Source organism: Adiantum capillus-veneris, chromosome 12 (assembly GCF_014529385.1).
Source record: "Adiantum capillus-veneris isolate H3 chromosome 12, ASM1452938v2, whole genome shotgun sequence".
NCBI classification, from domain to species: Eukaryota; Viridiplantae; Streptophyta; class Polypodiopsida; order Polypodiales; family Pteridaceae; genus Adiantum; species Adiantum capillus-veneris.
In genome coordinates, this window is record NC_140942.1 from 78354276 (window position 1) to 78370703 (window position 16428).

The 16428-nt window shown below is 43.7% G+C and overlaps 1 pseudogene; it reads right to left on the reverse strand.

The window, feature by feature from the left end:
* Positions 1-916: 916 nt before the first annotated feature.
* Positions 917-16428, reverse strand: part of LOC147445998 (uncharacterized) — a 107364-nt pseudogene continuing 91852 nt past the window's right edge.

The window sequence follows — 16428 nt, forward strand, 5'->3', positions numbered from 1 at the left end:
CTTGACCTTCCTTTGCTTTCTTGAGTACTTTGGATGATATATCTTTGCTTTTCTTGTTGTCTCCTTAGAGGTTTTAGTTGGGTCAGCAATTAACTTAAAGTTTTGAAAGCCTGACTTGCATAGAGTGATCTAAAGGATCCTTTGGATATTCTTTGCAATCATATTGCACTTTGCTTCTTTATCCAGTAGAGCATTGCATCTGACACTTGCTCCTTTTGTGCTGCTAAGAACTGTAGCTATTCTCATTGCTGGTTCTATTGAAGATTTCAGTCCTGCTCTTGCCATGGTCTTATCTTGATCTAATTGTGTCTCTATGGACAGTGGCTTGAGACTTTGTGTTCCAATCTGACTTACATCAGTTGATTCAAATGTCAAAGAGTGATTAATCTTTGGACTTCCTATTGCTTCCTGGTTGTCTGCAACCTTGTTCTTCTTAACTTCTAGCTTTGGTGGCATTCTCTGCTCTTTTTTATCTGCACTTGTTGTTGCTAGATCTGCTTCTAGCTCTTCTGAAGTTCTGCTCAATGGAGATGAATCATCTTCAATAAGATCTTCCATTTGAATTGTACTTGAGGACTTTCCGCTGTCGTCCGCGGGTGAGCAGTCTTGGTCTTTATTCTTGGTTGTCTGTGATGAGTCCGTCATGTTTGAATTATGTACCTCTAGCATCTTCTGGGCCATTGGCATTCCCATTATGACGTCGTTTGGCATATCCTTTGTTGTGATCACATGGAATTGAGCTATGACGATCTATGAACTTACTTCAATGGTAGTGGAGATGATTCCCCAGCATTCTGCTCGTTTGTTTCTTGATATGCTCACCAATTCAGGAGCATCTTCAAGTTGTGGTTGGCCACATCTTTTCCAAGTGCAAAACGACATGATATTCTTGTCTATATGAAAATCTAGCTTTACCTCACTTGACAGTTTTTCTTCGTTTCACCAACAATGTTGTACTTGACAGTTTTTCTTCGTTTTCACCAACAATGTTGTACTTGATCGTCTTAGGATTTCTTTTAGTATCAATTGCTTTTGTTGTGGCAATGTCCTTTGGTTGATCTTTATTTGCATTTTCTTTGCTTTGACCACTTGCTTCCGTTGATGTCGACGTGTATGCCTGTGATATTGCACTTTTTGTTTGCAATTGTTGAGCATTATCTGCCTGCATGTGAGTAACCATTGATCTTAGAAGATCCATTGTACTTTTTGAGCTTTATCTGCATTTTCTTTGCTTTGGCCACTTGCTTACGTTGGATACTGCACTTTTTGTTTACAATTGTTGAGCATTATCTGTCTGCATCTAAGTAACCATTGATCTTAGAAGATCCATTGTACTTTCTGGTAGAATCTGTCTCTTTGGAGGAGATTTTGGTGGTGACCTTTGTGTATCCTTATGGACTTTAGCTTTCATTGACTTTGACTTTTTTGTCATCTATTCTAGCAGCTTGAGACTTTGCATCATCTTTAGATAGTCTTTGACTTCAGCCGTACCATCCATAGGGGTTTGTACAAGGTCATGATCTTGTTGATATTCATTACCATGTGTATCTTGATATGCATATGTGAGCTTGATCACATGTAAATGTTTGGACACTATTGGATTTGTTGGCTTTTGACTCTAACTTGTGGAGATCAACTGAAACTTTTGTCCTTGATGATCTTCATAGAGGCATTTGCCTGCAGATTCTAAGGGAACCTGGGTCAATTGGAAACTTCCAACAACCATATGATCTTTCAATGGTTTCTGCCTTGAAGGGGTCTGTTGAATAGAGGCTCTAGGGCTTCTAACTAACATTGTGGTTCCTGGTACATAAGCTGAGCTTGATGAATTTACAGCTCCCTCCTTCCTAGGGTGATCACCATAGCCTACTTCATTGTAAGAGTTCAAATTGTTTGCCTCTGATTTAATCTCACTTTTTGAGATTGTGAAGGTACACTTTGGGTAGCAATGTTGATGGTTGGCATCTGTAGACCTTCTGCATAGTTTCCTATGTATCTCCGTGAAACATGACAAATTATTCCCCAAGTTAAGCTGTAGATAGAATTATCTTTGCCCTCATATTGTCTATCCCATGGGTCTCCTATGATATGAGCTTCTGTGGTTTCAAGACCCAAGGCATCATAGATGCTAGACTCTCGTCTATATCTACGACTGTTTTGGTCAAATTATATGCTCGTTGGGTTACAATGTCGAAGCTTAATTTCCGATGGAGGAGAGTTTGGCTCTGCACAAATTTTTGGGTTCACTCGGGTAATATCCTTCAGCTCTAGAGAGGATGAGCTATAGTAGATTCTTTCCTATGAAATGAACCATCCTTTTTGATCTATCACTGGACACACTTCTACATGAGTTGGTATGTGAGCCGTTCAAACACTGGTTGATGCTTTTTGTACAATTTTCCTTTTTGGTCTACATAGTGTGCATATGAATTATGGGTGCCATACAAAGCTAACAACATTCTGTTTGATGTGTCCCTTAGACTCGTGAATGAATGCACACTTGTGGCAGTGGATGCAGAATCATTTGCAAACCTAATAGTCTTTTCAACATTTGGTGACATCTGGACACCTTGAACAAATTCATGGAAGAATTTTTTGCTCAAAGAATCAATTTTAAGCTTTTCAGGTGCCTGTGCATCTTTATGCTGATTTTGAACTTGCAGTGTTTTTACTGGTGCTTCTAGTGGTAATGCAAAATCATCCAATTGCATTAAAAGTGACAAGTTAAATGCTTTTATATCAAGATTCGCATTTCCAATTTTATCTGTACCTTGCTTGGCGGTTGATGTGTCCTTGTTGGCTGGATTTCTTGGACAATCTTCAAAAAAATGTCCACCTTTTTGTCCACAATCTGAGCAATACGCCATGACTGGTGATATTTCATTTGGTTCTGTCATGTCAAGCTCTAGCTAGAAGTTTCTGTTTCTATGCTTTCCAAGTTGTCGGCATTTTATTTTAAAACACTAAGCATCAAGCTGTAGACTGCTCCATCTTGACCTTTATACCGTCTTTGGCTTGGTTCTCTAAGTAGACTGACTTCTATTGGTTGATCTGTTGGATCTTGCAATTCTGGTTCTCAATCATACATCTAACCACTATAATCCATGTACAATGATCCTAATTGCATATGCATCAACTGTATGTTTGGCTGTCCTTTGCAGATTTCTAGATAAACACTTGGGATGATTTTCTGAACTTTTATTTGCACTTTATCTTTGAGTTTGCATGTCATAATAACTAATATTTAATTCTCCTAAATGATTTTCTCATGTTAAACTGATCATTTAATATGGGGAAGTGCCATGGGAGAAAAAGCTAGAATATTGGTTAAGCTGTCAGACCGGCCACAGTAGGGATCCAAAGGAGGGAAAATAGAGATCCAAAGGGGGGGCCATCTGAAAAAGATCTATAAGCAACAATGGGCTTAAAAGACCCTAAGGTTCAACCCATTAAGACTTCCAAAATGCTAAGGTTCCAAAATTCAAAGGTTGTGTCCAAGGGTCAAAGCTTAGGAAATTTGGATGCTTTGTCTGCGTGTACAAAAGTCTTCACAAGTCCCTACATAGGAGGGGGCGAGCCCAAGAAGTAGGGGATGCAAGAGAAACACCCACACACACTCACAAGCTTCATTTGTACACAAGGGGAAAGAGGGACACATGTCAGTTCCCTAGGCCAGATGCCAATAAGGTGTACTCAAATCCTATTGGATGGCCATGGAGGTGGACCAATCAGAATTAGGCTAGATTAAATCTAGTTTAATTAATTTAAAAGCACTTAATAAAAGAACCAATAGGAATTAAGCTCTCTTGAAGACTATTGGATAGTCTCCCAAGGGGTCCAATGAGCATTCAGTAGCCTAATGGCTTGCCTGATTCCTATTGGCCAGGAGGCAAAGGGTCCAATGAGAGTTTAGTTGAATTAATTAATTACCTAAAGCTCTCACAAAAGGGGAAAGGGGGACACATGTCAGAAGGCTATAACTTATGCTCTTGAAATCCTATCGGTTAGGTCCAATGAGGTGCTAGCAAGAGCAAAAAGCAAGAGGGATCGACCAAGAGAGAGAGGGGGCTGATTTTTCAAAGGCAATTATCCACACACACTCACACAAGCTCATGTGTTGAGTAAGAAGACTCTCTCTCTCTTCTCAAGATTTAATGGAAAGCTTATCACCTACTCCAAGCTTGTGACAAGGGAGGCCTACACCAACAACTCTTGGCTTTGTGATGCAAATCCAACCAAGAGCCAAGCTTCAATGGATGCTCATTTCCTCTACCATGCTAATCACTAAGTTAAGCTATGCTAATATGAGCGATTATGTGAGGAGATGTACATCTTTCTCGTAAGACTACTCCTTCTTTCTCTCAATCTACTGTCATACCCCGCTAGCTCTCACCATCTTTGAAGGTGTGTGAGGTGTTGGGTCTGAGACCGTGAGAAAATTGATGTTGTGTTTGATAAGTGTTTTGGTTAGTGCTTGAAGTTTCCATCTTCATGTTAAGTATGGAGCCTGATTTACCCTTGTAATTTTCTGTGGTAAAAGCGCACATTTGTAAGGCCCCCATTATGAGGAGAAGCCATCGTGCGTGAAGGAAAATCACTCACCGGAAACCAAAATGTTCACGGACAAGAATCAGGGTCAACTTTAGAGGCCTCGGGGGCGGAGGCCCCCGAGACTTTTTTTTCGCCGGAATATTATGGCCGGCCGGCGGCCGGAAAGTGATCGGAAAACAACTGGTTAGTTGGCCGGTGGTCGGAAGTCAATGGCCGGTGGCCGAATTCAAAAGCGGACTTGTCTTCTCAAGGGCGGCCACACATGGGCAGATTGGAGGGTCCGATTTGGACTTATTCGCACAAGGGCGGCTACACATGGCTGTCTCTCATAAGAGAGGGCAGCTCTTTTGGCATATAAAAGGAGGCCATTTCTACACACATTTCATAGTGTGAAGTTGATGCAACAAGGTGAGTGTGAGGTGGTGAGAGTGAAGCAAGGCGGGAGCTCTATCAAGGGTTTAATCCCTTTGTAAACTACTTCTTCTTTTGAAGTGCTAAAGCCATTGAGTGGCTACTTTCCCGTGGACGTAGCCCACATTGGGTAAACCACGTATATCGTGTGTACTCTCTCTCTCTCTCTACTCTATAATCTCTTGTGTGTGAAATCTATCTCTCTCCATTAAGTAATCTACTCAAAAATCTATTTAGCTACGTCTTATTTTCTAACAACTGGTATCAGAGCAAGGTTTGCTCGTAGCTAAATTATCTCAAGGAAAGGATTCCTTGAATTGAGTGGGAGTTATGGAGGAGGAAGGGAAGCTCAAGATTGAGAAGTTCAACGGCAAAAACTACCAACATTGGAAGATGCAGATTGAAGACTATCTCTACCAGAAGGACCTCTATTTGCCACTAGGCGGTCTTGCGAAGAAGCCCGCAACAATGGCAGATGAAGCATGGATTTTCCTTGATCGAAAGGCACTGGGAACAATCCGGTTAAGCTTGGCGTCAACGGTGGCCTTCAATGTTTCGAAGATGAAGACCACGGAGGACTTGATGAAGTCACTTGACAACTTCTACGAGAAACCATCGGCATCCAATAAGGTATTTCTTATGAAGCGCTTGTTCAATCTAAAGATGGCAGAGAATGGTTCAGTTGCAGAACACCTAAATGACTTTAACACAAACATAAGCCAAATTCGATCAGTGAAAATCAATTTCGATGACGAAGTGCGAGCTCTCCTTATACTATCATCTCTACCGGATAGTTGGAACAACCTTGTGATGGCTGTAAGTAATTCTATCTCTGGCACAAATACTCTTAAGTTTGATGATGTTGTGGGTGTTCTCCTAAGCGAGGAAATGCGAAGGAGAAGCACAAGAGAATCATCAAGTGCTGCACTATCAGTGGAAACAAGAGGAAGGCCTAAGGAGAGGTTCAAAAACCAAAAGGGTCATGATCGCTCAAGGCGGAGCAAGTCACGCACAAAGTCAGTTCTTGAATGTTGGAACTACGGCAAGAAGGGCCACGTCAAGAAGGATTGCTGGTCCAAGAAGAAGAAGGAGACAGAGTCTCAAGACAACAAGCCAACATCGGAGGCCAATGTGGCAGGTAAAGTAGAGCAAGATGCTCTAATTCTCTCATTAGACAATGTGTCTAATTCCTGGATAGTAGATTCCGGGGCTTCATTCCATGCGACACCACACAAGCAACATTTCCAAGACTACACCAAAGGTAATTTTGGGTATGTATACTTGGGAGATGATGAGCTTGTGAGATTGTCGGAAAAGGTACAGTTTCTGTCAAAACTGCTAACGGAAATGAATGGAAGCTTAAAGATGTTAGGCATGTTCCTTCTCTTCGCAAAAGTTTGATCTCTACAGGACAATTGGACGATGAAGGTCACAACATTGCATTCGGAAACAAACGGTGGAAGATCTCAAAGGGATCTTTGGTGGTTGCCAAGGGAGAAAAAGTCGGTACACTTTACTTGTGTACTGTTAGCACGCAACCTTCAGCTTGTGCAGCAACTACAGAAGTTGACAGTGCGGTGTGGCACTACCGACTTGGGCATATGAGTTCCAAAGGAATGCAAATCCTTCAAACAAAGAAGCTTCTACCAGGTTTGAAAGAAGTGGACTTAGAGTTTTGTGAAGATTATGTTTATGGTAAACAAAAGAGGGTAAAATTTCAAAAATCAGGAAATGAAAGAAAAAATAACAAACTTGAGTTGGTTCATTCTGATGTTTGGGGTCCTGCAAGTACACCATCACTTGGTGGCTCATTGTACTATGTAACATTCATAGACGATGCGACTAGAAAAACATGGGTTTATGTCATGAAGAATAAATCCGATGTATTTCCCATATTTCAAAGGTGGAAAGCCTTTGTGGAGAATGAAACAGGTACCAAGGTTAAATGCCTCAGATCCGACAATGGAGGCGAATATTACAACCAAACGTTTGAAAGCTTTTGTGCTAACAATGGCATTCGGAGGCAAAGGACAACCCCAAGGACACCTCAACAAAATGGGATTTCGGAAAGGATGAACAGGACAATCATGGAACGAGCACGAAGCATGCGGCTACATGCAGGCCTACCGCTTGAGCTTTGGGCGAAAGCTGTAAGTACGTCTGTGTACTTAATCAATCGGTCACCCTCAACGACATTGGATGGGGGAGTTCCAGAAGAGGCATTGACAGGTAAACCGGTGAATTATGCATTTCTCAAAGTGTTTGGGTGTGAGGCTTTCATGCACATAGATAGAAGCCTAAGATCAAAGCTAGATGCAAAGTCCAAAAAGTGTTTCTTCATTGGCTATGGAGAAGGAGACTTTGGGTATCGCCTATGGAATCCTGAAGATGGTAAAATCTTAAGGAGTAGGGATGTAATTTTTAACGAACAAAATATGTACAAAGATTACTTGGAAAGAAAACAAACAAAAGAAACAGGTGATGAGTACATGGAGCTTGAGGACGGTGAAGACTCAAGGACTGCAAACGGTGACAATGTGCAACAACGTCAACCAAATGAGGAGCCTCAACGTATTCCCCGAAGATCAACAAGAGCAAGTAGACCTCTAGAAAGGTTTGTTCCTTCCTTCAACCATCTCTTGATCTCAGATTCTGGAGAGCCAGAATCATACGAAGAAGCTATGCAACATGAATCCAAAGAAGAATGGACGAAGAGCATGCAAGTGGAGATGGACTCACTACATTGCAACCAAACATGGGAGTTGGTTGAGTTGCCTAAAGGTAAGCGGACACTTCAAAACAAATGGGTGTACAAGCTGAAGGAAGAAGAAGGTGGGAAGAAAAGGTACAAGTCTAGGCTTGTGGTAAAAGGATTTTCTCAAAAGAAAGGTATTGACTTCAATGAAATATTTTTTCTCCTGTTGTAAAAATGAACTCAATTAAGCTTGTCTTAAGCCTTGTGGGTGCTCATGATCTAAATCTCGAGCAAATGGATGTATATACGGCATTCCCTCACGGTGTCTTAGAGGAGGAAATCTACATGCTTCAACCAAAGGGGTATGAAGTAAAAGGTAAGGAGAAAATGGTTTGCAGATTAAAGAAGAGCTTGTATGGTTTAAATCAAGCATCAAGACAATGGTACTTGAAGTTTGATCGATGGATGTTGGATTATGGATTCACAAGATGCAACTCGGATCACTGCGTCTACACGAAGAATTTGGGAGACGGGAAATTCATCATCCTAATGTTGTATGTTGATGACATTTTGATTGCAAGTGCTAACATGCAGGACATCAAAGACCTAAAAGAGGAGCTGTCCAAATCTTTTTCAATGAAAGATTTAGGTGCTGCAAAGAGTATACTTGGTATGAAAATATCAAGGGACAGGACGAAGAAGACAATAAAGCTATCTCAAGAAGATTACATCAAGAAGGTACTAGAAAGGTTTGCAATGCAAAATGCAAAACCAGTTTCTACACCTTTGGCTGGTCATTTTAAACTAACGAAGGGTATGTGTCCAAAGACACAAGAGGAGATATCCTATATGTCTAAAGTTCCATATGCTGCAGCGGTAGGTTCTCTAATGTATGCTATGGTCTGGACAAGGCCAGACATTGCACATGCAGTGGGAGTTGTGAGTAGGTTCATGGACAACCCAGGTAAAGAGCATTGGCAAGCTGTGAAGTGGATACTTAGGTATCTAAAAGGGACAACAAAAAATGCTTTGTATTTTGGAGGAACTGATATTTTTCTAGAAGGGTATGCTGATGCAGATATGGAAGGTGACAAAGATACTCGAAGGAGAACTACTGGCTATGTGTTCACGGTTGGAGGCACAACAGTAAGCTGGGCTTCAAAGCTGCAGAAAGTGGTTTCACTTTCTACCACGGAAACAGAGTATGTAGCAATGACGGAGGCAAGCAAAGAAATTCAGTGGCTTCACAGATTCTTAGAAGAGCTTGGATTCAAACAAGACAATTGTGTCTTGTACAGTGATAGCCAAAGCGCTATCCATCTTGCGAAGAACTCAGCCTTTCATTCAAGGACAAAGCACATTGAGATGAGATATAACTTCATACGCACTCTTTTGGAAGAGGGACAGCTAAAGCTAGGAAAGGTGCATACAAGTAAAAATCCTGCAGACATGTTTACAAAGGTGGTCAACAAGGAGAAGTTGAGATTTTTCTCATCTTCAATCGGCATTCAAGGATAAGAAGCCAGAATGGAAAGCAGTCACATGTTTGGTTTGGAGATAGTCTCCAAGTGGGAGATTATTAAGTATGGAGCCTGATTTACCCTTGTAATTTTCTGTGGTAAAAGCGCACATTTGTAAGGTCCCCATTATGAGGAGAAGCCATCGTGCGTGAAGGAAAATCACTCACCGGAAACCAAAATGTTCACGGACAAGAATCAGGGGCAACTTTAGAGGCCTCGAGGGCGGAGGCCCCCAAGACTTTTTTTTTTCACCGGAATATTATGGCCGGACGACGGCTGGAAAGTAATCGGAAAACAACCGGTCGGTTGGCCGGTGGCCGATAGTCAATGGCCGATGGCCGGTGGTCGGAAGTCAATGGCCGATGGCCGAATTCAAAAGCGGACTTGTCTTCTCAAGGGCGGCCACACATGGGCGGATTGGAGGGTCTGATTTGGACTTATTCGCACAAGGGCGGCTACACATGGCTGTCTCTCATAAGAGAGGGCAGCTCTTTTGGCCTATAAAAGGAGGCCATTTCTATACACATTTCATAGTGTGAAGTTGATGCAACAAGGTGAGTGTGAGGTGGTGAGAGTGAAGCAAGGCGGGAGCTCTATCAAGGGTTTAATCCCTTTGTAAACTACTTCTTCTTTTGAAGTGCTAAAGCCATTGAGTGGCTGCTTTCCCGTGGACGTAGCCCACATTGGGTGAACCACGTATATCGTGTGTACTCTCTCTCTCTCTCTCTCTCTCTACTCTATAATCTCTTGTGTGTGAAATCTATCTCTCTCCATTAAGTAATCTACTCAAAAATCTATTTAGCTACGTCTTATTTTCTAACACTTCATTGCACTAGTTAGTATTGAAGGAACACAAAGAATTGTATTGTAAAATGTCTCTCTTGATGGGAGAAACCCTAATACAAAGCCTTTTGGAGGGGGGACTGGCTCCATGCAAATCCGGTCCTCAACTGTTGTCAACTGCTTAATTTCTCAGTCTTTTGAAGTATTGTTTATGCTATCTAACTAGGTGTTATAATTTTTTTTTCTCTCTCCACCCAAGCACTCTTGTTATTCTCATTAGGAATCTATTCTAATGAAATGATCACTATGTTCATGCTATTTTTCGCTACACACAAGTTACTAGACCATTAAATCTTACATTGGTATCAGAGCACAAGGTTTCTCTTTTCTTGCTCAAGAAGCGAGGTTCTCAAGCTAGCTATAAATGGTTGGTATTAGTAATTGCATGTGAGTAAGTAGAATAGGGATTTTTCAGCCTTGCAGTGAAGGGGATCAGGGAGCACCACAGACGGAGAGTGAGTGAGAGAGAGAAGGAGACAGACACGATGTGGGTGGGGAGACTCTAAGAGTGAGCAGCCCCCTATACACTTATGCTATGTATAAGGTATACAAGTCAGTGGGCGCCCAGACACTGGGTGGCCGGGCAAGGCACAGACGCCTATACCCCAACAACCTCCCACTTAAAGGCGACTGTGCCTATAAGCAAGGGAACCTAGTCTAAAGACTACAAAAGGTGAGAGAAAACCGCTCTCAACCGATGCCCACTGGTTGGCTGTGATCGTGTGCATCCGGCTGTCCTGCTCCCGTGTAAGTCCATACACCACCAGACATACCGCACACGTACTGCAAGTATGTACACAATACCTGCATATCTCCCTCGTGCACTATGCCATCATCAGTCAACAAACGACTGACAACCCCAACTGCAAATGCTCCCACTGCAGCTGCGATATCCGGTCTCAAGATCAACATCTCATACATGAGACCACCGAATGCCGATGCAATGCTAGCGGGCCCTGCTAGCTCTACGGAGCATGCATCAACATATATATCCCTGGCAATAGGCATCTCTGACTGACAAGGCGTGTCAGCCACATGCATCTCCTGACTGTCCGCAAAAGACGCATCAACCTGTCGTGCAACCTCAGAGCAAACCAGCTGCTCTAGGTGTCTGCTGGAAGACATATCCTGCACAACTATATCCCCATGCTCACTGTCGAGCATAGAAAGGAATGACTGCATAATCGCTGACATCTCAGCCTCCTCTGCAATCATCCACTGCAAACATGACCACTCAATCTGCTGTGACTCACTAGAGCTCTCATGCTCTAACTCCGTATGCATAGACTCTTGCACAACGTCCTCCTGTTGTGACTCACTAGAGCAAGACCGCTCTACCTATCTATCCTGCATAGAAGTATCTCGCACAACTGACTCTCTGCTTTGCTCAGTCACTAGCAAAGCATGCATGTCTGACTCTGTCACCTCTCTGTGTGATTGCTCAAGTCGTGCCCCAACTGTGTGCACAACAAGCTCACTACTCTGCACTCCATGCAAAGCATCCTGCAACCCACAAGCAAAAGAGACTCGCCTGCTCTCTCGCTGTCTACCTGGCTGCATGATCACAGAGACAACACCGTCTCTCGCGTGATCCACATGCAATGGGTAACCTGTACCACTCCTGGCACCTCTCGCAATCACTAGCGAACCCAAATGCATCACAAAATCTCGCTCTCGTAGCGAAATCTGACATCCACAATCTCTAAGCTGACCAATCGAGATCAAACTCACTGTCAAATCTGGTACATAGCGCACATGTCGTAACAAGTAAGATGCACCACTCGGTAATGACAGTCTCACATCTCCTGCACCTGCTATCGCATGCACCGATCCATCGGTCAAACGTACACTGCCAAGCATCCCGCTAGAATAGCTACAAAACCATGCACGATGTGGCGTGACATGAAACATAGCATCTGCGTCTAGCAACCACTGCGAAGGGAGTGCACTATCCACATGTATAGCATCTCGTGCATAGCTCGAGGTAAAAGTGACATCCCCGTCACTAGTATACTCCGACACTACATGTGCCTCAACTGTCAAAGCAACTGAGTCCATGGCATCACTACATACATCTCTGAGACTGCCATGTCTCCTACGATGTCGCATACGACGAAAACAGCGCCGTCTAACGTGTCCAGAATGACCACAATACCAACATGTCATCTGTCGGCGTGCTCGTGAATGTACATGTCTCACACGAGTCCGTGATGACTCAGATCTATAATACATATCATGTAATCTGCGCCAAAGTGCTCTCGAAGTAGTCTCATACATAACAAGAGCATATACAGATTCCGCAAGGTGCAAAGAGAGCGTAGATAGTGCCATCTCCTCTAGCTCCTGCCACTGATCGTCAGACATGTTTGAAGGTCTACCTACATCACCACTCAATGGTCGATGCAACCCTCGCTGTGTCAATGCATCAAGCATACACTCTCTCCATGCCGCAAAGTCTGACCCATCAAACACGCGCATCTGTGAGAGGTCACAATCTGATCGATCACCTGTCTCTGCCATGAGCACAATGTAGCAAACTAGAAAGCAAAACCACCTCACCAACAACACCTGGAAACTGTCTACCAATATGGCCAGAAACACAATGTAAAACCTGTGAGACACACTCCAAAATAGAGCTCCCGCAATGTCAATACAAGCCTCGCCTGCTCTAGTATCACACTGCAATCTGTGAGCTAATCACCAAGCCCACACTGTGCGGTATCGATGCATACACACGCACAAATCTCCCACCTGCAGAGAACACCGCACGCAAATGTTGAGTGCAACCCGCAATCTCTACCTAGATCGCATAAATGATGCGCATAAAACTCCTGGGAAAATTTCGCCAGAGTTTCGTCAGTAAAACGGCCACAAAACCAGTAACCAAACTGACACCACGCTCAAAACCATGAGCAACCAAAGCGCATCAAACCGTACTCCAAATGCATGCACCAATCTCCACACTTTGCATACATCATTGCAAACACCTGCAAATCTAGTACACAAATATATGCTCTACCTGTGACTGCCAAAAAACATGCTCGAGGCATACATTGCCGAGCTCAAAATGCAATCACATTAGTCTCCCTGAGCATCAAACCACATAAGGCATACATCGTATCCTCCCACCTGTGAGGAAACTTGCAGCAAATATCACTCTCACATCTGAGAGCAAACCATGTGTGGAATCCTCGACACACAATAAACAACTGCTGCTGCAGAAAATTCAGCGTTCAGAATTTTAAAATTCTGATATGACGAGCGCGTCCGGAGCATGCCAAAACCCCAAGGTAGACTCCTGGATCATATGTATCCGAGTCCGGGTGTGAAAGCATCGCGTCCGGAGCGTGCCAAAACCCTGACCTAGACTCCTGGATCATGTAGATCTGACTCTGTATGACGGAGCTACGCAAAAAACTGCGTTTTAGAGCCCGAAAATGGCAAAAACGAGCTGCACACAGTTTTGAACTTGCTCCTGCTCCACTCTGCGTGATGCAATGTCCTCTCAATGCAAGCTCCAACACAAGAGCTCTGCCACAACAGCATCCAAGCACTCGAATGTCAAGCTCTCCTCCGCCGAGCACTTCTCTAACGAGCTCCACTGAGCTCAAAAGCTCCTCTCACCAAGGAAGCCGCAACCGCCTCCTCGACCAAGCTTGACCACACCAAGGTCCTAAGCTCCAAAGACAATGCTCCTCAAGCTAAAATCTCTCTCCGTGAAACTCCACGATCGAACTCCACCGTCGAGAGCGAGCGAGCTATCGCCTCGAAGCTCTCAAAGCCGTCGTGCTCTCCGCGGTCACCATAGCTCTGATACCAATTGAAGGGGATCGGGGAGCACCACAGACGGAGAGTGAGAGAGAGAGAGAAGGAGACAGACACGATGTGGGTGGGGAGACTCTAAGAGTGAGCAGCCCCCTATACACTTATGCTATGTATAAGGTATACAAGTCAGTGGGCGCCCAGACACTGGGCGGCCGGGCAAGGCACAGACGCCTATACCCCAACATGCAGTGCGCCTGCCTTTGTGTAGTTAAGGGGACATCACCGTCGAGAGCTATGGTCTTAATAATGGAGTCCTACGGGGCTTGCCTACGACTTAACCACTATTGAGCTATTAGAATCTTGACAGGAGCCGATGCTATTTTGGTGTTGAACGACCCTCTCTTCTATTCCTTGCAATTAATGGTATTCGAGCCACGGGTATAGTAGTTTGAGTGCTTTTTCTAAAGGGGTAAACATGAGTAGAAACTAAGGCTTGAAGTGCCAAAGTACACCTAAAAATTTTATACCTAAAAGTTGTGAGAATGGCTGACAATAGTAAAGAGAGTGAAATTAATGTTGATAACTTTGATTTTGCTAATGAGCAGGCTACTAATGATGGCCCGATGCTTGTTAACTATCTTGTTTCTAGGCTTCAACAAGCCATGGGCAATCCATCCCTCCAAAGTGAAGTGCAATGGCAGCTTCGTGCTCATGGGATTCTCCAAGCTCCCCACCATGACGAGAGAGCACCTAGGAAGCCTCCTTGCGAGACTTCCAAAAGAGGCCTCTCTACGATTCAAGAAGAAGAAGAAGATCCATATGAAGGGCTCAAAAATTTGCTCCTTGATGACGCATCTCTTTCTCAAAGGAGAATTCAAGAGCCCCCACCAAAGGAACGAGAAAGAAGTGAGTCTCCTGCCAGCTCATCGGAGATGGCTCCACGAAGATGGCGCGCTAAACGCTCTCCATCACCTCCAAAACGGAGAAGACCATCTCACGCTTCTCCACACCATAATTCAAAGAGGGATGACAAAAATCAAGAGAAGAAAAAGGCGAGAAAGAGGAAACCCTCTTCTCCATCTTCTTCATCCTCTTCCTCTTATGAAAGTGATGGTAAAGACAAAGAAGATCTAGGCAAGAAAGAGGTCACCCTCTTCTCCATCTTCCTCAAATTCTTCACCTTCTGAAGAAAGTGACGGTGCAACCTTTGAACCATAAAAAAGAAGAGGCCATAGGAAATCCTATGCCACGTGGAAGAGGTCATCCAAGCTCAAGCAGTTCAAAGAGGGAGGTAAGAGCATCTCTTTCCTTACCTACGATGGCACCTTTGGTGCTACGGACAAAGTCTTGGACTTTATCCAATGATTCGATGTTGCGTTTGGAGATGAGGGCTTCACGGAGTCCTCTAAGCTACACGATGTAGCTATGCACTTTCAAAATTCCGCCAGACAATGGTGGTCTAGCCTACGGGCCAACGGTGAAGCTACAAACATGGAAAGATTTAAGAGCTTCCATTATGAAGCAGTTTTTGGCCACCGATGCCAAAGACAAAGTACCCACCGAATGGCGAAGCTTGAAGCTCTCTCCCTACGAATCCATTCACAAATATGTGGACAAGTTTTGGGACTTACAACGCAAAGCCACTGTCTTCCAAAAGTTGGATTTTGGAGAGCAAAAGCAAAAATTTTGTGCGGGTTTAACTGAAGAAATGGTAGAGTATGTTAACTCTCAAAGGCCACGCACCATATCGGTGGTTATACACCATACTATGGTGGCTTCTCGAATCAATTTCCAAACGGGGGCTAAAAGAAATTTTAAGCCCACAGAAAACAAGGGTTCCAATGAGCCTAAGGGGAAGGACAATGTCCAAAAGTCTCCCAAGAGAAACTCCAACAAAGCTAAAGAGAAGGGAGTTTACAAAGGCAAAAAAAAACTCTCTCTTGAAGAGCTTGAGCGTTATCGCAAGGATAACCGTTGTTTCAGGTGCGGCGAGCAAGGGCATGCGTACCGCGCTTGTCCCCAAAAGAACACCCCCCATGAGCCTCCTAGAGCTACCTTGGTTGAAATCCAAGAGGAGGAAACTCACCACAAAGGATCTCCTCTATGCCATGCTTGGGGAACGGTAAGAGAACATGATGCTTTTATTCTCTTTGACCTTGGTTCTACTCACGATTTCATATCCACAAAGTTGGCCACCAAGCTAGGCATGCAAGCTTACGATATCTACCCAGCGGTGCTTTCAAGGGGCAAGAAGCTTCAGTCACTCCCTTAATCGGTAAATTGAGGCTTCATGTCCAAAGCTATGTGGACAAAGAGGACTTCTTTATCTCTCCTCTCAAGCATGAGGATGTAATTCTAGGGGCACCATGGTTTGATCGCATGGCTGTCAATGTTAAATTCCCTGAAAGGAGAATCTCCTTTAGGTTCAGGGAAAAAGATATGTACATAGATGCGAAGGAAATGGGTAACACCATACCCATTGTACATACGCAAGCTTTCAATAAGTCAATAAAGACCTCTATTTCTGTGTACATGATTTTTGTTAAAGACTCTCAAAACGAATCTAATGTTTTAGCAAAAGAAAATATACACAGTAAAAAAGAATTAGAGTTATCCAATTTTCTCAAGGGGTTTCAAGATGTC